This window comes from Heterocephalus glaber, unplaced genomic scaffold (assembly GCF_053883595.1).
Source record: "Heterocephalus glaber isolate CG9 unplaced genomic scaffold, H.glaber_assembly_v1.0 deba00001864, whole genome shotgun sequence".
NCBI lineage: Eukaryota > Metazoa > Chordata > Mammalia > Rodentia > Bathyergidae > Heterocephalus > Heterocephalus glaber.
The window spans coordinates 169,254-194,315 of NW_028258504.1; the positions used below are offsets into that span (position 1 = coordinate 169,254).

General features: G+C 41.3%; 2 pseudogenes; both read left to right on the forward strand.

Annotated features, from left to right (window-relative positions):
- The first annotated feature begins 7,620 nt into the window (after positions 1 to 7,620).
- Positions 7,621 to 8,354, forward strand: LOC101712525 (phospholipid scramblase 1 pseudogene; annotated as a pseudogene).
- A 15,332-nt stretch (positions 8,355 to 23,686) lies between these two features.
- Positions 23,687 to 24,668, forward strand: LOC106008646 (olfactory receptor 5B21-like; annotated as a pseudogene).
- Positions 24,669 to 25,062: the final 394 nt, after the last annotated feature.

A 25,062-nucleotide genomic window follows, 5' to 3' on the forward strand; every position in this document is an offset into this window, starting at 1 on the left:
TACATTAATGTATAATTAAACTACTCATTCTCCTTCCTCATCTGATATCATTGGAAAGGAGTATTTTTATTGTTGATGAGAAAAACCTACACACTGCCACAGAATGAATGAAGAGAAAGGGGTTGCATTTGCCTACTGTGCCCCCAGGTCCTGCTGGCTCCACCTCCTAAATCTCCACCACCTCTCATGCCCAAACTGGTGACCATGCTGCCCACATGGGATACACACTGCCTTCTGGGATACATGTGTGTGAGCACTCCACAGCACACTCAACCTGCAGCTTTACCACACCCACCAGGAGCAGGAGGGGTCAGCACATGGAGGGCCCTTGAGAAGGATCCTGAGAGCAGTTCCAAAAGCCAGTACCCCACTTGTGAAAGTGTTATCAGGCCACCATAAAATGCAATGTGATTCTGAGCACCTTCCTTTTTATCTGAAATGGCTTTCATAAAAGTGATGATTACCCTTAGACTCTGAGCATATTATGAGTTCTCATTGTGTGTGAATAGTCATAAATACTGTTTAAAATTAAATATTTTAAACTGTATGTATTGATAATCAGTGTCAAATATTTGAAGATGGCCTGGAACACATTCTGTGGGAAACTAGGTGTGAGACCAGAGTCTGGGCTGAACTGTCCATGATCTCATGCCAGCTTCAATCAGTTTCAAGGACAGAAACAACTTCACCTGTAGACTCATTAGAAGAAGCACATTTGGGTATAGTCCACTACATAGGAGACCCTGGTGAACTTTCCTTGAGCCCTGGACCATATGTTTGCTTGCTTCTTTGTGAGAAACTAATAAAGTGAGGAACATTATCAGTTCATCCTCCTTGTCCAGTGGAGCCAGGAGTTCCCTGGACCTCTTCTTCCAAATTATATTTGTGTCATTGTATTTTGTTCTCCTTGACTCCCTGTTTGGGGATAAACTCAGAGGCTTGCTCCTACAACAATCCCAAACTATGTTAGCTTTGAATTTTTGTTTATTTTTTAATTGATAATTTATCATTAATATTTACTTTCTTCTTTCTCTTATTTTTGGGATAGGATTCACAGGGTGCAGATAGCACTCCTCATCTAAATATCACCAACAAATATGCCATTCAGTCTGTTGGATACAATTTCCCTTCTCCTTGTATTCAGATGGAACAAGAATATGCATTTCAGGTTAATGAGATACTAGTAATGCGTACATACTTCTGTGTGTCATCATAAGAAAGGAAAGTGGTCCATTTCCACATTCCTTTCACAGCAATAGGAACTTTGGATTTAGATATTTTCATCAACAGTACATTCACCAGCAATAATTGACAAAATGAGAGTAATGTTAGGGAAAACTCTTAGATACCTGGAGACAGGCACCTTCCTTAGTGGACTTCACAGCAATAACACATGTGCCTAGAGACAAGACTACTACATTTATGAGGTTCAACTTCTTTCTACTTCTCTTTTGTATATCTATTCTTCCAGGGAGATTTATACTTTCTCAGGCTGTCCCAGTGGGACAGTGGGACCTAAATCTTTCAATTTAGGTTTAGGATTCATTGAGCATGGACTTGGTAAACATCAATTTATTTCATTTGCTTATCATGGATAGTCTTTATTTCTCCTTTGATGTGGAAGGAACATGTTCTCAGATGTAGTAATCTTGGCTGACAATTGTTTTTGTTTCAGAAGTTGAAATACAACATCCTCTGGTCCCCTGCACAATAAGGTTCCTGCTAGTGTGCTTATAGTTGGGCAAATAGGGCTGCCCATAACCATGTCATCATCTTTTCTTTTTTATATATTTCCAAACATTTATTAGTTTTACACTTTCAAGACTTTTTCTATAACATGTCATGGTGCAGATCCTCTGTAGTCATGTCTATGGGCCAGCAGTACCAACTCCTCCATTACTTTGCCAAGATTAGAGAACTTTTGCGCTCTCATTTAATCAATATGTTTTCTGTGCCCTTACCCTTTTCTTCTTCCCCTTCAGGTATTCTTATGAGCTGGATACTCGCTCTTCATTGGTGTCTCAACTATCTTGTACGCAACCTTCATACTTTGTTGCCTTTTGTTTTTGTCTACTTAGCCATTGTGCTCACAGAAAAGAGTGCATGCTCACAAAACACTTCTTTCCTTCTTTTAAATCTATAACCAGTGGAGGACCCTAGTTAGCGAGACAGATTCCATATTGCTGCTGAAAGACCCACCTGCTTGCCCTTTAGATGAACTCAAAAGGAGGAAGCTTAGAAACCTCCTCCCCTTAGAGTCTCTTAGAAACAACAATTAATCAACTATTGTTTTACAAATGTTCTAACAGCAGAAAGTTCTGCTTCTGTACCTTTTGCTTGCTTTACTAGTTCTATCCCATATGGGGGGGCCTAGAAACTACTGTCCTCAAAGGTGTATAAAATATGTTAATCTCCCCCCACTTGAGGCTCCAGTCTGATGCTTGGCTCTGGCCCTGGCCAGTAATAAACTCCTGTGTGGATTAAATATCGGTCTCTGGTTGGTTCTGTCTCACTGGGTGTAACACCCAGCAGTAGGATTGCAGAATCCTAAAGGAATTTTGTATTAATTTATGAGGGAGTTCACTTGTTTCACATATTTTTATACTTCCTGATATTCTCACCAACCAAGTACAAGAGTTCAAACTTCTCCACATACTGTCAAACATTACGAGGTATGATCATATACACAGTGAGTATTTACGTACCACAAAAATACAATAAAATACTAATTGCTATTAATCCTTTTCAAAGTGCTTCCCTCCATATATACACACTCCTCCCATTCTTATTGCAATTTTTGTAGGAGTTCATAAAGTAGATGTTTGTGAGTGTTTTCAGTTGCTCTGTTGTGATAGAATTCTGGAGTCCTCATAAAACATTTCTCTTTTATAATACTTTTTACTTTGGGAGAGAATCAAAGTGCAGTAAGTACCAGATTCTGTGATTAAGATGTATGGGGACACAGGCATTTTTTTTTTTTCACTTACCTTGCTATTGATCTTTAACAAAGTGACAAACAGAAAGGAAAATTTCTTCAAGATATGATATTGGAAAAGTTTATATTCCCAAGTAGAAGAAAGAGACAGGACCCTTATCTAATCACACATACAAAAATCAATTTAAGATCTTCACTTTAGATTTTATGCTGTGTAACTCCCAGAAAAAACCATACGGGAACTTTTTTCCAATGTTCAAATGGGCTGAAATATCCTAGGTATGACTGTAAAAGTAGAGCCAAGAAAAGCAAATAAAATGAACAAAAAATGTTTCAGATGAGATTGCATTAATCTAAAAGTCTTTCATAGGAAAGAAGAGAAATTTAATAGAGTAAGAGACATCTCACAGATTGGAAGAAAATGTTTGCAAGCAATGCACTGAAATGTGACTAATATCTAAGATATATAAAGAACTGAAACTACTCAATGTGAAGCAAAGAAATAATCCAGTAAAAGAATAGGAACAATACCTATATTGGCATTTCTCAAAGGAACACATAAAGGGGTCAATGGACGCATGAGAAACTGTTAATCATCATTAGTCTGCAGTAATGTAAATTGAAACTACAAGGAGACATTACCTCACAATTGCTCCAATGACTATTGCCTAAAAGATGAAAGGTGACTGTGTGTGAGAGGGTGTAGAATAATATTACCATTTGGTGCCCTTTTTTGGGTTTGCATGTTAGCACAAGCCATCATGGAAAACAGCATGGAAGTTCCTCCAAAAATCAATGCTAGTATAAGATGTAGGAATCCCATCCTGGGTATGATCCCAAGGACATGAATTCAGTGTACTGAAGGAATGTCTGCTCTCTTCCCCTCATTGCAGTATTGTTCACATAGCTAACATACAGCACCAACCTATGTTCACTCATCAGATAAGAAGATAAAGAAACCCACACACAGTGGAATATCATACAGTCTTAAAAATGGGGAAAGCAGTTTCATTTGCACCAATATAGCTGCATCTGGAGAACATTCTGGTATAAGGGAAGCATAGAAAGACAAATACTCCATGATCGAACTTACATGTGGAACCTAACAAAGTTGAATTCATATCTATAGTGTAAAATGAATGTTACCAGATCCTGGCAATGGGTGTTTGATGGGTAGTGTGTAAATATTAATCAAAATGCACAAAAATTTAATTAAACAGAAAGGTCAAGCTTTCCACATCAGTTGTACTGAACAGTGACTATAAGAGCGAGATATCAAATATTTTTCAATCGCTAACAAAAGTATATTTTCAATGTTTCACACCCAAAAGTGGTAAATCTAATTGTAACAGAATAATTGGCCTCATTGAAACATTCCATTTTGTAAAACTTTAGATATCATGCTGTGTCCAACAATAAATACAATTTTTATTTTATAATTCATGAATAAATTACCAAATTAAAAACATCTACAAGTGAAAATTTTCCAAACAGAAAAATCTTGACTTCATAATTGAAAAAGTTTAACTCATAGTGGGAGATTAATTGGAAATTCACATGCAGAAAGATTACTGTGGAGTTAGGGAGAAAGACAAAATGAAAAACTAGGTTGACATAATTTTATAAATTACCCCTGAAAATTAGAAATCAAGCTACTTGTTCTTTTAAATAAAAAGAAGAAAATATGTGGAGGAAGTCTACGTATTCATTTATATAGAAATAGAGATAGGGCAAAAGAAATTCATTCCCAAACTTTTAAAGATTCAGATATGTTAACATCATAGCTTTGAAAATGTTTTCCAAATCTAAATTACAGACTATTTTTACCTTGAGAAAAGGTATGAAAATGATCTAGGTGCAGATATATTTTGGTAAAACTGTGAATTTGTTAGTGTCATGGGCAGAGACAGGTGGAGAGTCTCCAAAGTCCTGGGCCTGACTCCCTGGACCATGCAGAAATTTGTGGACGAATCAGATAGAGACCAAAAGTGTAGAAGCAAAGTTGGATTTTATTCACCAAGCATGCAAGTGTACAGCTGCCTTCTCTTAGAGAGGCAGGCAGGGGTACCCAAAACAGAGCCACCATTCAAGGGGATATCAAGATGCTGCTTTTTTAGTAGTTGGGGGTCTATCTTGCCTCTGTGCTGAGGGTGGCCCTACCTGATTGGTTAATGATGAACTTAGCTCCTTGCTAGGGACAACAGGGAAGGGTCTATTCAGGGGACTTTTACATTTTATGACCAAGGTCCTTTTTCCTTTTTATCTTAGCAAACCAACCTTTGCAGGGTACAGTGTGAAGAGGTGCAGCTGCAGACTGTCAGCTTTTCACAGGTGGTTAAGCCTGTTCTGCCAGCTATTTGAACTCCATGGCGGGGGGTGTCCCTCATCTCTGCCTGCCTATGGTTCTCTATCCCTACAGTCCTCCCTATAAGGCACCCTACCAACTGCTAATGGGACATTGGGCAATGACCATTGGAGCTACTTCCTGCTGAAAGGGGGCACTGACAGGAAGCATGGTGGGGCACTCATTAGGAGGTCAATTGAGGGGTCACTGCTAGAAGGAGGACAAGTCTATTTTAGCTTCCATCAGGAGTACCCTCTGCATCTTGACAGCACTGATGCATTCTGAAATAAAGTGAGTTATGCAATGAATTATACATGGGCCAAAGAGACATGAGTAGAATGAGGAGGAAGGGTATTATGAAGGGTAAGACCCAGGACTTCAGGGTTGGAATTAGACCCTTGATCTGAGTGAAAACTGGGGAAGAGAGTTGGTCTACTGTTCCTTGATCATGGAGCCATTTGGCTCTGTCCAAAATGATGGATGTCCTGGTTTCTACCTTCCGGGAGTTGTTTAAGTACATACAGCAAGACCTGTTTAGCATGACACATACACCTCCCTGACTAGCAAGCATCCAGTCAAGAGCCTGTCTGCATTCCAGAACCATCCCAGCCAGGGAGTCCAGAGACTTTTGAAGGTCTCAGAAGTTGCTTCCCATGGACTCAGCAATCTTAGCCATCATAGCCATGAGGTTTTTGATTTGGACTGTGTTGACAAGTACACCATGGATAATTCCTCCCCAAGGCAGCCTCAAGCGCTGCTATTCCTAGGACAATGAAGGTTATGGGTTCCCTCTTTTGTCAGGAAGACAAACCCCTTGCCATAGAGAATTGACTAAAGTCTGAGAGCCAATATTCCTTCAGGATGGGGACTCAGTTTGACATGTCTCCAAGCCTCAACACAGGTGCCAGGATCTAGGCACTGGAGTCCTATGGCTCAATTGGGCTGGGGTAGGAGTACATAGAATAAGTAACTAGGTGGAGCACATATGAGATGGGCTTTGTTATTGGGTGCTCTTATGCATAAGGTGCTGGCCCACATCAGGGAATTAGGGCTACTAATAACAGGGATCTCAAAAGGAAAGGGAGGGGTGGCAAGTGCATGACCACCCTCCAGCAGTGACATCGTTGTCCAATTCCAGTACTTAGGTTCTATTTTGTCCCGAGGAAGGTCAGTGTAGACTATCAGGTGGTCAGGGGTGGTGACTGGATAGACAGACTGTGTCCGAAGGTCCTATTCCTCCTCTAATGGTCTGACCCAATTGGTAAAATGTAGGTCTTCTGTGGTCTGGCACATTTGGACCTGTGGAAGTATGAGATCGATGTCTCTGCATTTAACCCAGCCAACCTCTCCCCCAAATACCTGGCATTTAATTGTCTGCCATCAGTAACAGTGGTGCTGATTGAAAATCTGAATGAGAGGAACTTCTGTTGCGGGTTCCATCAAGCAAGTCAGGTTCTTAGAACAAGGTGATATATCTAGGGTTGATTGGATAAGGTCCCAATAATAACCTTTGATATTAGCTTCCAAGAGTTTTTGAGGAGTGGGTATATGGGTGAGGTCTAAATGGGCTGGAAAATTAAGTGACCTCACAGACAAAATTACCTCCTCGGGGCAGTCTACACCGAGAAGCTGGAAAGTTGGAAGGTGGCCTGCCTCAAGAACCTCAGAGGCAGTTACCCCAGCATACCCTGCTTTCCTCTCTCCATTGGATATGAAAGAACTTCCACCTGTAAATAGTTCTATCTCAGGATCCTGGAGAGGCTGATCATAAAGTCCTAGCCTCAGTAGTTGAGTTTCGATCAAAACTTCAACACAGGTCCAGGTGGAGACACATGTCTAAATCCATCTTGAACCACAGGACAAATGTTTCTGGGCCTCTCAAGGAGCAGGAAGGTAGGCATGGCATCTCCTCCTAGTGTTGAAAACATTTTCCCATCACCAGCTGGGCCATGGCAAAAGGCGTCAGAGGCCCCAGGCCCCACCGTGGGGGCAGGAAAGAAAGTTGTGTTGTACATGAGTGTTTCAGGAAATGAAAACCTAAGCCTCTGGTGTTGGCACCAGTCCCTCTGAGGTGTAGCCACTGACAGAAGAGTGGATTCCTGCACAAGAACCATGGCAGCAGCAGACATGCAAATGGATATTCCACATCCAGGAATAAATTTGCCAACTGAGTATACCAGTCAATACTAGTATTGTTATTCCACCAGCAACACCACAAGGACTGGGATATTCTGGCTATCTGAAGCCTGAGGGTGCATATCCAGGTTCCCCAACTGACTACACAGTCCCACCACCCAACTAGGTGCTTTCCAACCCATGTTTCCTATACAAAATGAACCAGGATATAACAATCAGCCAGGTGGACCCACAGGGGTATCATGGATGCCAGCACCATCAGCTCAATTGAACTGTCCACCTGGACTGGAATATTTCAGTGAGATAGATCAGATTCTGATTCACCAGCAAGTTGAACCTCTGGAAGTCTTAACAGGCTTTGAAACTAATAATAAATTTGAAATTAAGAATAGGATTGGACAGAGGGTTTACTTTGCAGTGGAAGATACTGATTGCTGCACTCAAAATTGCTGTGGAACATGTAGGCCTTTTACCTTGAGGATTCTTTATAATTTGAGCCGAGAAGTCATAGCTATGGAGAGACCACTAAGGTGTGATGACTGTTGTTTCCCCTGCTGTCTATAAGAAATTGAAATCCAAGCTTCTCCTGGTGTTCCAATATGGTACATTACTCAGAAGTGGCACCCATGTCTGCCAAAGTATGCTGTTCAGAATGAGAGGAGAGAAGATGTACTAAAAATCACTGGTCCATTTGTTGCATGCAGATGCTGTACAGATATTGATTTTAAGATTAAATCTCTTGATGAAGAATCTGTAGTTGGCAAGATTACCAAGTACTTGCCTGGGTTTTTGAGAGAGGCATTCACAGATGCCAACAACTTTGGGATCCAGTTCCCTTTGGACCTTGATGTGAAAATAAAAGCTGCTATGCTTGGTGCGTGTTTTCTCATTGACTTCATGTTTTTGAAGAAATTAAGTGAAAATAGGAAACAAAATTGAGAGCATGGTGGTGGAATGATGAAAGTGTCTTAAAAAATTGAAATCTGTGCTCTCTTCTGCAGCACATATACTAAAAAAATTGAAATCTATTGTTGAGACTATGTAAAAGAAAACTCAATTATTGTCTTTTCTTTATGGAAATCACTCATATCTGCAAGAATAAAGACATGATGGCTTTAAAAAAACCTTCAACACAAACATGATTATCTCTTGTGAATCAGAAAAGAAAGTGGCAGGGTGAAGACCCTGGCAAGTCTCTAGGGTCACATCAGGGGCCTCTACCAGCAACACCTGATATTTGAGGATCTGGGTGTCAGAAACCCAAGGGTGAAGGTGACCCTTTAAGGGCCATCCAAAATCAGGAGGGGACTTGACAAAGACTCTCCTTCCCTGGGTGAGCCTGTGTGCCTCTGGAACCAGGATTCCTGTGACTGCCAATGCTCTCAGGCATCTTGACCACCCCTTGGTGACAGGATCTAGTTCTTTACTCAGATATGCTATGGGTTGAGGTCTGGGCCCAGAGTTTGGGTTAACACTCCCATGGCCACCCCCTGTCTCTCAGTCAGGAAGAGTGTATATTTTTCTTTATTTGGGAGTCCAAGGGCTGGGGCCTCTGTCAGGGCCTCTTTTAGCTTCTTGAAGTCTTTCTTGGCCTCAAGATTCCAAATGAAGATATGGGTTTGGGGATTTTGTGGCCCCAGGAGAAGTTGGTATAATGGATGGGCCTTTATTGCATATACAAATCCAGCAAAGGCTAGTAATGCCCCCAAATCCTCAGAGTTGCCTAATATGTTGAGGCTGGGGGAAAGCCAAATTTGGCTCAATTCTGCCCATGCTTAGTGCTCTTTTGTCACGTGAAATCATGAAGCCGAAGTAGGTAACTTGTTCTTGGCACATCTGTCCCTTTTCATGGGATACTTTGTATCCACTAGATGCTAGATAATTGAGAAGGGAATTTGTAGACCCTCTTACTGCTTCCTGAAGTTCCCCACATAACATCATGTCATCCACATACTATAACAAGGTAACACTTTCTTTTTTCCATTCTAACAAATCCTGGGCTAAAGCCAGTCCAAAGAGTTGGGGGCTGTCTCTAAACCCTTGGGGAGGACAATCCATGTTAATGTTCCCACTCTGGACACAGGATTTTAAAATGAAAAGTAGCCTTGGCTTTCCTGAGCCAATTGAATGCAAAAGAAGGCATCCTTTAAATCCAGAACTGAAAACCATTTAGAATTTTCTGGTATTTGAGCTAACAGGGTGTTAGGATTGGGGACCACAGGATGCAATGGGATCACAGCCTCATTTGCAAGCCTCAGGTCCTGAACTAATCTCCATGTGTTAGGTCACTTCTTGACCCCAAGAATGGGACTGTTATATGGGCTTACAATTTCCTGTAGCAATCCCTAATGCAAGAGGTTTTGTATGATTGGCTTTAGCCCCTCCCTCACCCCAGGTTTAAGTGGATACTGTTTCTGGTGAAGGAAATGGAGAGGATCTTTCATGTGTATGGTGACTGGGGTACCTTGTACATTTCTTCCCATTGTCCAACCATCAGTCCAGTTGGTGGGGTCAATATCTACCTCTTGCAGGGGACATACTCAGGGAATATTGAGGCCGAAGGATAGGAAAAGTTGAGCTCTGGCTTTTGCAAGGAGGTCCCTTCCCAACAAGGGAGGGTGAGTTTCTGGCATGATCAAAAAAGAATGGGAGAACTGTAAGTTTCCCCAAAAGCAAGAGACAGGTTTGGAAAAGAACCTCTTGACAGTTTGTCCTGAGACTCCTTGAACCAAGGTTGAGCATGAGGAGAGAGGCTCAGAAAACTCAGGCAGAACAGAGAAGCTGGTGGGTGTGTCAAGAGAAAGCTCGAAGGCTGTGCCCCGCTGGGTTTTGGATGGGAGTATTTGAGTAAGTGGGGCTAAAGTGCAAGACTCTGGGGACACTCACTGGGGACATTTGAGGCCTTGGACTCTTAGAGGGCATTCATCAGCCCAGTGGGTTTCCCTACATGTGAAGCAAGGTTGGGAGGGTTTGGGGGACATCTTGGCCTTCCAGAAAAGGCAGTCTCACTTTATCTGATCTTGAGACCTGCAAAATCTACAGATTCTGGCGGGGGACCTGTAGGCTCCCTAGTCAGCTTCAGCAGATGTTCCTTCCTTGAGTTCTGCCAGCAGTTGTTTATGTCTGTCCCTCTTCTCTTGCTTAACCTTGATATCCCTGTTGTAGAAGGTTTTGATAGCTTCCCTGATCACAGGGGACTCCTTTTTTGGGTCTGCCATCAGCAGTTGAAGTTTTCTGCAGATAGCAGCAGCAGGAAGGGTTATTAACTTATCCTGCAATAGGGACTTTCCTTCTGGGCTCTCAAGATTGATCTGAGTGAACTTGATCATAACACCTCAGAGGAATTGGAAGAAAAATGTTGTGGCTTTTTTCTTTTTCTGAAATTTGTGGCTCAATTTTCCATAATTGATGGACTTAAGTTTAGTGCCCTTTAGTCCCTTCTTGATGCAATACAAAAAATGTAATTGGGCCTCCTTTTTGATGCCATCTTCATCAGGTCTGTCCCAAAGGGGATTGGCATGAGGAACGGCCTCATCTCCTAAGGGAGCATATTTATGTCTTCCCCCTCTGAGCGTCATCCCTCTATGGGGCTCATGATAGGAATTAGCCACCCAAGTTGCGGCAGCCAGAACTCTCACAACATCTCCATCACCAAGAGTTTCCCTGAGGATAAATATGACATCCTCCCAGTTTAAGTTAAAGAGGGTGGTGACCCAGTTAAAGGACCTTATGTAAGTATCAGGATCCTTGGTGAAATTGCTGAGGTCCTTATTTATGTCCCCCAAATCTGAATAGGTGAAGATGACCTATGGATTAGTCCCTCCCCAAAAGAGATAGAGACACTCTGGAGATGTCAAGGGGAGTACAGGAGCTTCTCCATTATAAGGAGGTGCAGGTTTCTGATTTGTTCATTCCCAGAGTGCTTACTTTTCTGGTTGGGGTGAAAGAAAGGTCTGCTTTAGGAGCAAAGTGGGCTCCATGTGACACTGCCAGACCCATTCTATGTGATCCTGTAGGACAAAGAAGTGCTGGCCATATGGGACCTCACTCCATTTTCCCTCTCACTTGCAAAAGAGATCTAGGTGTATGATGGTATTATAGTTTATGTTTCCCCCACTGGGCCACTGAATTCCATCTCCCAAAGGATATTGGCCCCATGACTCAGTACAGAAAAAAATGAGTCTTCTTTTCCTTAAATTCTCTGGATCTTGGTCTTTCCAATGCTTAAGTAGACAGTCCAGAGGAAAATATGAAGGGATAACAGAGGATTCAGCCCCCATCTAGGAGAGAAAAAAATGGAAGAAACTTACAGTTAGCCTCAAGAGGGAAAGGGAAACAGAAGCAAAGAAGAAGAAAGATAAACAGATTGGGCTGGATCTACTGGGCATTCTAAGTAAAACTGGCAACATACATTTTCAGTAATCTTATCCTGTAGCTGGTTGGAAAGAACACCATTCTGTCTCCTCTTACAGGCCTAGGTGGGAATGATGGGGTTCTGGATGAGGACCCAAGGCGAAAATCTCCCCAGACCACATCTGGGTTCTGGATGCCAGGAATCTTGGTCCCAGGCTAGTTAAAGGTATAGCAACAGACAGATTTCCCCTCCTCCATGAGGGGACTTGTTCTGGGCCCACAATAGCTCCCTCTGTATCCCAGATTTCTCTGATGTTGCCATTCCTCAAAGGCATGGAGCTCCCAATAAGCCCTCAGTTTTAAAGGGTTGAATATGGCCTTAAGGGACAAATTGCTTAGGTTAGGACTGGTTCCTGGTCCTTGGAGACAGAACTGGTAAGGATTTGATGGGAGAGCCATGGGCAAAGGAAGGGGAGACCATAGGATGTCAAAACACTGGAGTATGGTTAGAGGCCCCCGGCCACATCACTCTGGTGGAATGTCTGAGTCAAGGGGGACAAGAAAGTTAGCTCATGGCCAAAGAGATGGCATTGGAGTTGGGACTCAAAAGAGGGTTGGAGCCAATATCTGAGGGGCCCTGTTATATGCCAATTAGATTGCATTGGCACAGAGATTCCTGGGAAGGGATGATCATAGATCGGTCTGGGAAGAAGGGGCAGCCTTAACTGGAGAACCCACAGCACTCCAGGAGAGAGTGCTCAGATGGAGACAGATAGAGGTCAGATATGTGTCTGAAGAATCTGGATCCCTGAGCTCCAGGTCAGAGTGATCACTTTGATATGGGGAGTCCTCAACCATCCTCCCAATCACCTCATGGTCTTTCTTAACTACTGAGCTAGAAGAGCCACAAATTGACATAGGCTGGTCAGCACTTAAGTGACCCTCTGGCCATGAAGTGGTAGTGAGCAAGTACCTGGATTCCTTCCAGAATGGTCAGGAACAAGCTATGACTCCTCCAGACCTGGGGTCCCCTGTCACCTAGAAAAGGGGCCCAGCCTTGAGTATTCCACCATATTAGATCATGCTGGGGGGTTACTTTGAGGACTAAGCCAAGAAACAGAGTGTCCCACTGCACCCACTGTCATTTAGGCTGAGTATACTGACCTAGTGTGATGTCTTCAAGCTCTTTGTCAGTCTCTACCTTGATCACGGATGAGCCCCCCAAAATTTTGAGGGTGGAGACAAGTGGAAAGTCCCTACAGTCCTGGGCCTGTCTCACCCAAAGATGCAGAAGGATGTGGAAGAATCATATAGAGACCAAAAGTGTAGAAGCAAAGTTGGATTTTATTCATCAAGCATGCAAGAGTACAGATGCCTTCTGTCAGACAGGCAGGGGTGCCCAAAAGAGAGCCATCATTGAAGGGGGTCTCAAGATGCTGTTAGTAGTTGGAGTTCTATCTTGCCTCAGCCTGAGGGAGCCCTTACTTGATTGTTTAATCATTAATTTAGCTCCTTGCTAGGGACAACAGGGAAGGGTCTTTGGGGGAACTTTTACATTTTAGGGCCAAGGTTCATTTTCCTTTTGATCTTAGTAAACCAAGCTTTGCAGGGTACAATGTGAAAGGGTGCAACTGCAGACTATCAAATTTCAAGGGTGATTAAGCCTGTTCTGCCAGCTATTTGAACTCCTTAAGCCGGGGCAGGGGGTACGTCATCTCTTCCTGCCCACAGGTCTCTATCCCTACATTAGTAGCCTTGATTAGAGCAAATATTTCACAACAGATACAGAGATCAATCAAGTTTTGTGTCTTACATTCCCACAAATTTTAATTTTTCACAGATGTAGCCTCCTCAGGCATAAAACATTGAAAGTTGAGATATCTCAGGCCTTGGAGGAGGGTGAGCCCCATCTAGAACCTCATCAGGATATGAGCTCTGGATGACAGCAGGTCCATGGTGTCAACCACCACCAGCTTATGCAAGGAACAATAAGCACAGAGATGCAGGGAGACAGACTCACCTACTGTTCCAGTGGTGGACTGAGTCTAAATGTGCAGCAGCACCTGCATGCTGAGGTTTATTCAAGATGAAGCAGGTGGAGAATTTGAGATTAAGTTCTCAGGCTCAATTTACCAATATGTATTTTAGCCACCAGTGTGCAGAGTCAACTATTGAAAATCAGAACAACAAAACTCTTTTGATCTGGAGTGAATCCATTTTTATGTGATATTGGATGAAAAAGTTTCACCACACAGGGCAATCTTTGTCTGCTGTTCTCCAGGGAGATTCTAGGAGAGGCTATCCTTCCATCTGTCTCCATGCTACCCTCTGATTCATTTTTCTCATTGCTCACCAAGTTTGAATGGATTAAGGGTGGCCTGCATCTTTTCATTCAGATTACAGGCAGAAACAAAACACTTCCAAATTGCAGTTCTTTGAAAACTCATTTATTTGTGTGTCTTGATTTTCATTGAGCGAGCAAAAGGGTTTTAGCAGATGGAGCAGAAGTGGTTGGTGAGGGTCTCACTTTCCAAAGCCCCACTGGGTCCTTAGTTCTTAGTTGTCCCCTTTTAATTACTGTGTTACTCATCCCAGCCTGAGTGGAAGAGTGAGTGCAAAAAGCACAGTGCAGACTGCAGGGTCTTCTCACAGGACCATTCAGTGAGCTTCTCCAGGTTGGTCAGATCCAGCACCTGGAGTTCTCTTGACAGCACAGGGATATGTTAAGGTGAAACATATAACTCATGCCCTATTCCTTATGGTGCCTCTCTTGTTTCTAGGCCAGAATCATCGAAAACATATCCAAAACATTTTTGCAATGTAAACCAAACTTTCAGTTTTAGGGACTAGGGATAAAATACACAACATGTTCAATAAGCCCAGCAAGAAAATGAAGACGTAGTTTTGTACTTCACCAAAACAGGTGCACACAACAAGAAAATCTATTAGCAACTAAAAATAGATGATTCACAGGCATAGATTTCAATGTATGAAATAATAACAAATATCAATTAAACTGTTTTCATCTGATGATTTGATATTTAAGTTTTAGTTGTAAAAATCTTTGAATTCAACTCAGAGAATCTGTTGAACATTCTTTGCAGAGCAGAATTGATCTCCCTGTTCCGTAGGCAGTAGATGATGGGGTTCACAAATGGGGGCACTATGATGTAGAACATGGCCATCAGTAGATTCTTAAGGGATGGTTTGTTTGGAATGGGACCTAAGACAGCCACTGACCCAGAAATGAGAAACAAAAAAAGAATGGCCAACTGTGGGGTACAGGTGGATATTGCTTTGTTACGGGCTTCCCCTGAACAAGTCTTAAGCACAGTTGAAAATATATTAACATATGACACAAACATAAATGCAAAACATAAAAAGACAAAGCAAACACTTAAAGCAATGATTACAAATTCAGAAAACTGGACACCTGGTGATGATATCCTTAGAATTTGAGGAATATCACAGAAATATTGCTGGATCATATTGGTCTTGGTGAACGGAAGCCTGAATAGGGCACCTGTGTGGAGAGCAGAGTATACCAGACCAGAGGCCCAGGAGCCAACTGCGGCCTGGGAGCACAGACTTGGGGTGATGATGAGCCCGTAGTGCAGAGGGTGGCAAATGGCCACATAGCGGTCATAGGACATGACCACCAGGAGGGCAATCTCTGCTGCTTCAAACAGTGCATATAGGAAAATCTGTGCAGCACATGCTGCCAAGGATATGGCCTTATTGCCTGTCATGGAATTCACTACAGTTTTAGGAACAAGAGCTGTGATGCTACCCAGGTCTAAGAGAGCCACATTGCTTATAAAAAAGTACATGGTAGAGTGCAGACGTGTGTCTGTTATGATGACAGTGATAGTCACAAGATTCCCTGTTAGTGCTCCCAGATAAATCACTAAGAACAGCACACCTTGCAGAACCTGGAGCTCCCAGGAGCTTGTGACATCCATGAGGAGGAATTCTGTGAAGATTGTGCGGTTGTCCATATCTGCTCACCTGCCACAGTCTCTGCAGAGTCAGAGGTTAAAGTGAGCAGAGGATGATACAAGAAGAATGCAGAGTACCTGTTAAAATCATAGTGTGGGTTTTGATCAGCAAGTAAGGATAGAGGAAATGGATAAAATAATATATCTTGAGCATACATATATCTATTTTGATGCATTTTCCAAAACTCATGTCATTTTATTTTTCACATGCATAGGATGACAGAATTAAACAATGTAGTATTTAAAGTGAAACCTCTTCACACAATCTTTAATTTATTTGCTATATTTAAAAATGCCTTCTCTAGTTCTGCCTGGACACCTGTTTTCCTCACTTGCTTCAGTGTTCTCATATTTTTTCCTGTGGAGTCTCCTGAATTTTTATGGCTGATTGCTTTATCACTAGTATCAATACTTTTCAAGGAAATGTATAGTTCTCAGAGAAGTCTTTTGGGCACTTGTGTTTCCTGGGCTTCGTGTCACTCCCAAGCTCCTACCTTTCCAATTTATTAAGGATCAGAGTTGGTGTTTATTTGGCTCAGCACCCAGTCCTTAGATACTGGGCTATGGTGGTGGTTATGGCTGCAGACAATCTCAGTGTTGTCATATGGAGAGAACAAGTGATTACAAAAGGTAGGACACCTTGGCTAATGTAATACAATTAGCAATATCAGTATCCTCAAGTACAGCTGAGAAACTGGCAAATAGTGGTAACTATTAATTTGGTCTCTTTATCCACAGGAGCAAGATCTGCTGTTAGAAAACACAATCCAGCATAAACCAGGAGCTTGTATGCAATGAATTTCCTCTTAGTGGGGTCTGTTAGTGGGGGAAATTAAAGAGGGATAGGGGGAAAACTATGAGATAGGTGAAAAGAAATGTAGTAGAGGCAAGACTGGTGGACAGCAGATGATCAGCCAAGGTTTGGGTAACTGGAGAAAGGGGGAGAAGAGAAAGTGTGAAGGATAAAGGAAAAGAATATCAGTGTGAACCAGAAACACAAGCGACAATTTCCACTCACATGAAAATACAGTAAACTAAAGACAAATACGTGAGCAAAGAAACAGGATGACTAGAACAATCTAAACAATGGCAGAAAAAAAGACAGGAAGAGGAAATTAAAAAAAGAAAGAAAATTGAATAAAACCACAAAATAAAATTCCTCAGGAGTCCACAGTCCTGTGGTAGTGTCCAAGGCGGGTAGTGTCCCAGAACCAGGCTGTGATTCCCACCCACTCTGGTAGAGTTTGATCCTGTGGGAGCTGATCTGGTCTAAGCCAGCAGCTTTGGGTGTTCCTCTCTGGCCCACTGAAGCATCTTCCCCACTGCTGTGGCCCAGGGCTGCTTTCAGTCCCAGGTATATTTGCTGCACTGGGTCAGGTGGTCTTTGCACAGCCTCCTGTTTCACCCCCACTGGCACTTCTCTATCCTATCCTGACCTGCTTGGTGGGGCCTGCACTGCTGGAACTAGGATCTCCACTTCAGGGGGTTGAATTCCCCTTGCTAAAATCCCACCTGCTTCGGTGTCTTTCTCTCAAGCCCTTGGTAACAATTCACTGTTTTCCACTGTGCAGAGGTCCCAACATTAAAGAAAATGACAGAAAAAGTAAAGAAGGTGCAGGTTGGAGGCCCTGGCTCTGTGTTTGCCAGGACAGCAGCAGTGTCTTTTGTGAAGAGGAGGCTAAAGACACCAGAGGCTTCTCTCCCAAATCTAGCCTGTGTGGTTTGAGTGAGCCACTCCTTTTCAGCCCATCAGTTTCTGGGGCACTTTCCAGTGTGGTGATTCACTGGCAGCCCTGTGGGCTGGTGCACTGTTTTATCATATCCGGGGTTGTGTTTAATTTGATCCACTGGTCTCTGATTTCAGATTGGTTTGGGCATCATGATGTTTGTCCCTCCCTTTCTTCCAGCTACCTGTGTTTTAGTTGATTTTTCTCTGAGTAAGTACATGGATTTTTCTGTCTTCTCCAACTTCTTCCCACTCATATTTTGAAATTATATGCTTGATGGTTTTCAAATAGTTGAGTCTGACATTCAATACACGCAGTTAAAAATTCATCTTATGTACATGTATCAAATTCCTGAGATTAATGTTATTATGTATGGCAAACCTGTACTAATAAAAATAAAGATTAAAAAATATTTTAAAAAGTTATATATCTGCATATTCTATATAGAGAGAATAACTTAGCCTATGTGCAGTATCTAGTAGTAAACATTGTTTTTTTAAAGCTGTTTTATATAAAATGCATTATACCCAGAATTACACCCTTGCATCTGATGAGGGTCTGGTTACATGGTCACATATACAGTAACTGGAGGATTTTTAGATTTAGTTTTTATTTCTGCATGTCTGCAGTACATAATGGTCACGTTCATTGCGGGGGATTTGCACCTGCACAAAACACATCTAATTCCTTTTTTCTTCTTTGTCCCTCTCCCCTTTCCCCTCTCCACCCCTTCCCTGTCCATGTAAAGCAGCTGTACTGGACTTTCCCTCAGGAACCTTCTCCCAGGCCTCACTGTGCTGATCCCTCCTGCTCCTGGTGGAGCTGGTGCAGCTGCAAGCTGAATGTGCCATGCAGTGCTCACAGAGGTGTGACTCAGAGGGCAGGTGTGGGTAGCATGCTCACCAGAGTGGACAGAGAGGCAGTGCAGCCCTGGAGGTGGGGTCAGAGGAGCCTTTCAGCTCCTCTGGCCCAGGCTGTCCTGAGAGGACCCTGTGAGCCAGGCCTGCTGCCCAATGCCCCTGTCTTCTCCTTTGGGCCTCCTTGCCTGCATCCACTATATGGTGTCTGGACCTCAAGGCCATAGAGAGCTAGGCCAAACTGCTTTAGTCCTGGCCTCCCAGAGAAAGTGTCTGAGCAGCCCTGTCCTGTGTAGAGCACCCCTAGCAGTGTGCTGTTACAGGAGTGGGAGCCAGGTTAGTGGAACAGGGTCCTCTGATGCCCTGGGTGAGGAGAAGCTGGGATTCTGGGCACTCTCCATGCTGTGTCCAGGCCTTGGAGCAGAAGGACCCTGAAGAGAAGCAAGCATGGGTGGGTGCTGGGCTGGTCAGGTCTGCAGGTTCACAAGGAGAGAGAAAGCCCCTGAGCATGGGAGAGCATGGGTTCTGAGAGAAGATTTTGAAGTAAGGGTATTGGGATCTTCAAAACACAATATTTAACTTAATTCCAAGAAAAAGAGGAGGATTTGAGAGAAAATAGTGCATACTTAATGTTTTAACAGAATATCTATATCCTTTCTCCAAAGGCCTAAACAGTTAAAATCATACATCGAGGATAAAGTCCATTTTACAAAGTAGAAGGAGTAAAATATAAAACCTACAGTGAGATTATGAAATTCAGATTCATCAAGCAAGGACAGTTTTCCTGTTGTGCTGCTCAATTTGAACTCAGGTCCTCGTGGTGCTGAGCAGTGTTGCACATCTGAGCCCAAGACTCTTTATCAGGCAAACACGAACATTCAAAGCTCACATAGCCACAGTCTCATCACTAAGTCAGAATAAAATGCTCCCAAACAGAAATGCTGAGAAGCTGAGCTGCTGTTGCTCTTTCTACAGCAGCAGAAAGGTGAGCGGGGCTGTGTGTGTGAGGGAGAAGTGTGAGATACATTCATCTCTGTCATTTTATGTTCCTCCTTGAACTTGTCCATTTTGTGCTGAAACATTGTGGGCCTGTACACACAATGGAACAGCACAGTGACTGCAATGAGTAACAGGAATGTGCCTGCACCAGCAGTGAAGAGCCACACAATGACTTAAAAAGCATGAAAGTAATTTTATTATAAAATACAGCAGATATGAGCACAGTTGAATAACTACCAAGGAGAATGCAGGGGACAGGACCAAAGAGGAAGGGGAACCCTCTGTTGAGGACCTCGTGTGAGATGGAGCCTTCACCTTCAGTAGAGAGAAAGAAAGCACTGTTCCACACACAGTTTCTCAGTTCCTTAAGTATGGAGTTCAGACAAAGGCGACTTGGTGCCAAAGCCTTGCGTGGCTGGAGGGGGCAGTTCTCAGGTGTGCCTGGGGTTTGGGAGAAATGAGCCACTCATGTGTGAAAAGTTGTTGGGTACACTCTGGAAGGCCTCCCTGCAGAGTGACGTGCAGCCAAGACCACTTCAGTGAACATGCACATTCCAGAGGACTCTTTTCTACCTTAATCCTTGTGGTGACAGCTAGTCTGCTAAAATTAGGATAAATCTGAGTCATTTGTCAGAAAATGAATGCACCTTGAAAGCCTGTTAAGTGGAATAATTCAGATACACAAGTTTAAATACTGTATGGTTTTTCCCATATGGTAATTCAAAGTATAAATAAAGTGGAAAATAAGAAATAGGGAAGACGAAACAGGAAGACAGATCCTTTGCAATTAGGAAGAAGACCAAGAGATGGAGTGTAAGTGGAAGGATGGGAGGTGGAGGGGATGTGAGAAAAGACCTAGCATGTGCCGTGCACATGTATCAAACCCACACAAGGAAAGCAGGCATATCTATTACAAACCTGTACTAATAGATTAAAAAATATAAACAGGATAGGACTGACATATTACCTCACCTTGATGCTATGACTACAAGTACATAGCTAGCTATCAACAAAGATTATTTTACCATTTAATCAATTTATCAATAGAAGCTCAGTTATAGGTGACAGATTCAATGGGTTTGCTTTTCCACCCACTCTCAGTCTAAACTGTTCTCAGTTTGGTTATTCAGGTGGATGGCACATAGCTGCACAAACTAAAAGTATGTAATCAGGGATGAAACCGCATTAAAGTTTGTCAATCTGCCATGGAAATGAATGTTTATAAAAATTTGATGATATAACTATATGTTGAAAGACTACTGCGATTACAGAAAATTTAGCATATATAAACTTATCCTTTGCCTTTTTTGGTCACTCAATTACTACAACGTCTTTCTTTACCATTCCCATAGGGCATTACAGGAAACAAAAATGCCACTCCTGTGATTTAGCACTATATTTGAACTTACATTATATTTATATTCATATTTACTTCCATTAATATATTGGAAGTAATTTGGGTTTTTAAACATGAGGAATATTCCCCCTAGATGCCTCACTATAATGATTCCTTAGGGAAAGCAGTTCTGATATAAATGATAGACTCATCCCTAACATGGGTCCTAAATGTAAGTGTTGAGTTTACTAATTGACTGCTCCTGTTGGTTGGCCTGAGCATCCTATGTTCTTCTTGCTGAATAGTTTTCTTGGTAAAATAATCTCACTTATTCATAGTAATATGTTCTTGATATTGAAATAGTAAATATAATATAACATTAATTTGTTCAGGTTTAAGGACCATGTATGATATTTTTCCTTAGTTCACTAGGGTTATTTTCGTTATATAACAAAATCTTGAAGTTACTATTTATTGAAAAGAAAAAAAAGAACTGTATAATACATTTAGCACTGACTATGCACAAATGAGTATATTATAAATAATACAAAAGTTTGATTTCTGGACAATTTCCAGTGGAAAGATAATGTTAGATGTGCATCCTTTATTCTGGCTCTCATTATATTTGAGTGCTTATAATTCCACATTTATACCAAATAGTCACAAAAATCATGTACAGAGATTACATTTCATAGAACCTTCTCTGAATCCCTAGTAAATGAACTACTGCTCCTTTACAGTAATGAGAAATGCTGTATAACTTCCTTATAAACATTATTGGCTAAATGTCATTATTTTTCTAATTAAATTAGAATACATATGATATAGTATTGTGTAATAGGAGTAGTTTGTTGGTATAAGTTCCTTCACCATATGAACAGATTCTTCATTTTAAGGATAAAGACAAATACTATGGGACAAATATGAACAATCAAGTTCAAAATTTAGGAGAAATATGATATAATATTTGATTGATTATTATTTGATTGTTGATTATCCCAATTGGGAAAAAACACATTATCCTTATTATAATGTTATTAGATATAATGTCTAATTTAAAATATCAAGTTTATAAGAATGAATAAAAAGAAAAATGAGAATTATTTGCAAATTAATATTAAGACAAGATATTACTTGTAGTATTTAGATATATTTACTATTGTATTTTCTAATAATATGCAGAGATGCAGACAAAAAGGTAATAGCTCTGTTTAATCATGAACATTTAAAAACCTAAGAACTGACATTACAACCGCTATTTGCTTGAATCATTTTCACTGATTGAATATCCTGCATCAACCTCATGACAAAGAAGCATTTTATAATTACTGTAATTTGATTTCTTATATTTCATGATTTGAAAATATTGCCAATAAAAGATTATTTTCTCTGCAGTATGGCACAAAGCATGTGCTGCTGTAGGAAATAAATATAACATATCCCCCAGACTATGGCAATTCTCATTTACATTTTAAAAGAAAAAAAAGGTAGCAGAAAGCAACATCATATCCTCCGTAATAAATCATTTTGTGTCATTTGTATTAATCTTTTTTATATACTTTTATTGGTACAATTTAGGTGTACAATATAATGACATTCATCATTGGAAATATGCACCTTTACATACTCTCTTGGTTCTTATTATTCCCCCTTCCCCTGCCCTCCCTTCAAACCCTCCATCCCTATCTATTTACAAAGACACTTTCCTTTTTTTTCCTCATATTAATTCCCTTCTTTCCTTTCCCCTACCCCTCTCACTTCCCCTTTGGCCCTTTTCCTCCTATTTCACATTATCTATTATAACTTTTAGTCCTTATTTACACTTTCAGTTCCCCCCACTAGAGAAACTATTCAGTATTTACACACGGGTGTCCTATTTATTTCACTTAACAGTATCGCCTCAATGTGCATCCATTTAGCAATAAATGTCTCTAATTTCTCATGGCAAATAAACATATGAAAAAACGTTCAACATCACTGGTCATTTGAGAGATGTATTAACTTTTAATTGAAAAAAGAAAACACTGAAAGTTTTCTCCAAGCAGAATGTATTAGAAGGGGTGCATGGAAAGTAAATATTCACTTTAATTTCTGACTAACTTTTATCTATGAATTTGCTATGACATATATATGATATTAAAGTGAAATTGTTTTTAAAGTGATAGAAAAATTCCTCAGGGTACTTGTGAACAGACTTTCGGTCAGCTTATTAAACACCATGGTTGTGTGGACTGTATTGTACATGCTAATGTTTTCACTTAGTGATATGATTTGGAGCTTCCAAAGGATTCCCCTGCTGTGACTTCCCAGTAGAGATACCCTGAAAAGATAAGCACCATGTATGTAAACCTTCAGCCAGTACTTAGTTTTTCCCATTTGTCTAATTCCTAGTTTTTAAAATGTTTTTATAAAAAAAAAATACGCACATAATCTATAATGAAAATCAGTAAAATATACAAATATATGATATATAACACATTTTAAAAATATGCAACAGAACAATATTCAATAGACCGTTTCTACTTCAAATATTTTAGAAATGGGATCGTATATAAAACTTCAGTCATTGAGATAAGATATGATTGGTTCTGGTGTCTCCCTCGAAAGCACGAGGTCCCAAGTTCTATCCCTGGTACTGAAAAAAAAAAAAAAAAGATGAGAAATGATGACACAAGATCACACATTGTATTTCATTGAATTATAAAATCCCAGAAAATATGGAATATTCAAAGTGCTGACAAAGGAGAGGAACTGTCAGGAGTCTAAAAGATACTCACAGGGCTTGCTCCTGATGAAGATGCAAGGATAAATATGTCAAAGAATACCATGAATATAGTACTTGAAAAAACTGAAATCTCTTACTAAATTAAATTTGACATAATTCATCACTAACCACACATCCACTGTTTTCTCAGAATTTCTCAGTGCTAAGCTCTTTGGTTGCCCCCTTCACCTGTGTTTGTTGATTTCTTCCCTCCAGAGAGATACACTTGGAGAGGAGATGGACATCTACAATGTCACCATGGTGACTCAGTTCATCTTCATTGGGCTCTCTGACCTCCCCAAGGTGTGCTATCCTCTCTTTGTGGCCTTTGCCAGCATCTACCAGGTCATCTTGGTGGGAAATGGGCCATCTTCTTGGCCATCAGGCCTGAGGCAAAGTTGCAAACTCCCATGTACTTCTTCCTGGCAAACTTATCCCTCTTAGACATATTCTGCCCATCAACAACTCTCCCCAAGATGTTGCACAACCTCTTGACCAAGGACCACAGCATTTCCTTTGTTGAGTGTGCTCTGAAGCTGTATTTCCTGGTGGCCCTAGTTGGAGTTGAAGTCTTCTTGGTGTCTGTCATGGCTTTTGACTGGTATATGGCCATCTGCTTCCCCCTTCACTACTCTGCAATCATAACCAAAGCTCATTGTGCTCAGCTGGTCTCTGGGACCTGGGCAGCTGGGTTCCTCAAATCCACCATCCACACAATATCCACCATTAGCCTGTCCTTCTGCAAGTTTAACCTGGTCAACCAGTACTATTTTGATATCTCACCAGTAGTGGCCCTGTCTTGCTCGTCCACTTATGTGGCTGAAATGCTTTAGTGGTAGGGGATATCAGTTGATTCATTTCCTTTCTGACCACCTTGATCTCCTGTGTCTACATTACCTCCACCACCCTGAAGGTCCAGTCTGTAAAAAGGAAGTGCAAAGCCTTCTCCACATGTGCGTCCCACCTCCTGGTGGTCTGTGTGTTCTATGGCACAGCCATCTTCACCTACATTTGGCCTTCCTCCAGCATACACTCCCCTTCCAGGGACAGACTCATCTCCATGTTCTATGGGGCCATCACCCTGGTGCTCATCCCCATCAACCTACAGCTTGAGGAACATGGAGGTGCAAAGGTGCTCAGTAGGGCTGTGTGTGGTGGAATGTGCTCACAAGTGCAATATCAAAACAGAATTAGTACTCTGTTTGGAATAAATTCTTAGGAAAGAAACCTTTTCTCTTGACACACAATAAGTACCTGATCATGTTAGAAATGTATAGACACAAGTAGATATTATGTTTGACCTAATTATGTGTCTGTAACTCCATTCTCTTGAACCTTGAAATATGTTATCCAAAATAATTATCTGTCTGGTTTATCAAATGCAATGGCTTGTATTAAGCAAGCTTGTGGTTCTGCATCTTACCTATATCCATGTCTATATCATACCTATTCTTACACATACATAGAAAAATACATATATATGTGTGTGATCTATATTTAGGTACTTTTACAATGATATCTCAATGTATATTTAACTATCTATAAATTATTTTATACTGTATTTTTATTTTGTGTAATGAAAGATTATAGTGGTAAATATATCTTGGGTACAA